Source organism: Alexandromys fortis, unplaced genomic scaffold (assembly GCF_014885135.2).
Source record: "Alexandromys fortis isolate MF-2015 unplaced genomic scaffold, M_Fortis_MF-2015_v1.1 scaffold_8_1_9099942, whole genome shotgun sequence".
NCBI lineage: Eukaryota > Metazoa > Chordata > Mammalia > Rodentia > Cricetidae > Alexandromys > Alexandromys fortis.
The window spans coordinates 338,168-340,690 of NW_026067898.1; positions in this window are offsets into that span (position 1 = coordinate 338,168).

The following is a 2,523-nucleotide window of genomic DNA, read 5'->3' on the forward strand; positions in this document are numbered from 1 at the left end:
ACATCAAGGTTGTTGCAGCGCTACACACAATAGCTAAACTACAGAGCCAGCAACCAAAGAATGGATAAGGAAAGTGTGGTGTATATACACAAAGGGAGGAAGTTACGTTGTTTGGAAAATGGTCACTCACTGGGATAATCATACTCCGGAAATTAAACCAGAAAAACAAAAAAAGATCATAGTTCCCCTCATCCACGTATCCTCGATTTTATATAGAAAATTAAAACATGTTTGTATACAAGACACAAAAGTAAAACTGTCTAGGGGAACAAAGAAGACCAGAGGGGGCATAAAGGGAAAAATGGAAGGATGGAGGATGGAGGGGGAATTGCTCAACACACAATATATGTGTGTGCATATTTATATATGTGTAGGTGTGTATGCATGCTTATTTGTGTAAAATCCATAAATAATCAAGAGAAAATTATCAGAAGTGCCCACACCCCATGACCCAACTTGTTCTTTATTCCAACTGCATGTTCCACGGGAGCAGCTGTTGGGTTTAATTAGGTCAGTACTTTCCAATTCCCCTGCTTCTCTCCTGGCTCCTGATTTACCTCATTTCCCTTGCTTCTTTGAAAAGAAATTGACTTGTTTGCTGTAAATAAAAAACAATTTTTCTCACCTCTCACTCCTGAAATTTCATCACCCAGTGTTCCACTTGTTTAAGCAAATTGCCTGTGTGTGCCTACTGCATCCTGGACGCCGGGAATACAAAAATCTGTCAACACAACCCTGCTCTAGAGCAACTTCCCATGGGGTAGATGGCACGGGCAATAATGAAGAACGTTTATAAAAGCAGGGCTATTCTGGAGATTTCTTTCTAGTACCAGGAAATGTGGGCTGAGGAGTAACAGGGTGCTGGCTGGGTGGTGCCTATCACCCAGGTTTAAGAAATCCATCCATAACACATCTAAAAGCAACTTCAGACAGACACACAATTAAGAGTTGTGCCACATGATTGAGTGATGTCATATATAACAACATGGGATGAGGTGCCCATCAAACACAAACATTCTTTTGTCTCACACACTCCAGGCTCCACTTACACAGGCAAAAAAAAAAAAATGGGTCTTAAGGTGACTTGGAAGAGAAAGAATGCCAGACGCTCAAACCTCATAGAAACTGTGTCTGGACCCAGCCAGTATGTTAGCTCTAATTTGTGACTCCTCCATGGTAGAAACAGAAGATGTTTGCCTCTACAGCATTTTGTGTGTCTGCAGTGGCATTCATTACCCTTTAGTACTTATTGTTAAACTACAGAAGAACATGCATGACTTCAATGTTATTTTCTGGGTTTTTTTTTTCTCATCACCTAGCATATACTGAGCAAATGAAGATTTTAAAAGGATGTTTGCTTTTGAAATATGAAACAAAACACCTGACCAGTGTTTCTCAAAGGCATCAGATACAAAGTCTGAGAAGCTTCCAGAGCTACAAGAAGCCTAAGACATAGGATGACTGAATTGTGGCATCAGATTCTGGAACAAAAAGTATATTCGAGTTGGGTTTGGTTTTTTTTTTTTTTTTAAGTAAGGAAACCTGAGCAAGGAATAGGCATTAATTAATAGTAATGTACCAGCATGGTTCATTAACTGTGACACGTTATCATGCTAATATGTTAATTATAAAGGAAATTGGGTGTGAAATGCACAGGAGCTCTCTGTACTGAATCAGCAAGAAGATTCAGAATCTGAAGCTCTTCTCAAACAAAAGGTTTAACAAATCTTTAGATAACCAGCAAGCATCTCTCCCTTCCCTGGCAGGGCTCATCTTCAGTCTGACTCCATTTGTTCTATGTATTGTCAATCAAAGATCTCCTCCACCAGCCTGAACACGCTCTTGCCTAACAGAGAAAAGCCTGAGTTCTAGTCCTCAGCCATGCCTCTTTCCCACTGTGTGACCATATGCAAATTATTCTCCTCTTCCTCTCTTTTGGCCTCGGATGTACTATCTAGTCAATGAAGAAAATAAGGCTAGAAAGCTTTTCAAATCGTTCCACAAACCAGGTGATGGCTGGTTGGCCATGGTTATCCCTAGCTTCTAAGATAGTTCTGCATTGCTAGTAGAGATTCTTGGATGGGCAAGCTATGGGAGGACTTAGACATGCTTGTTACCTGGCAAAGCTCGAATTGGGGCTTAATCACTCAGTATGGCAGCCATAGGAGATGGGATCATTGGAAAATTCATAGGAATATTGCCATCAAGAGTGGGCTAATATCTTTTTCAAGAGACTAGGCAAGACCCCTTGAGACTGGATTAGGTCTTCTGGAAGCAGCTTTGATCTTATAGGATTGGATTAGTGACTGGGAGAGGGGCTTGTTATAAAGCAAACCTGCTCCTTGTACTTTGACCATATCCCCACCGTGAACTGATGAAGCAGTTCACAAAGAGACAAACAATTGTTAGCATCATGCTCTTGGGCTTCTAGAACTATGATCTATCTGTATGAACTATTTCTTTTATGAATCAATCAGTATAGAGTATTTTGCTATGGCTACACAGAATGGTCTGGAAATATAT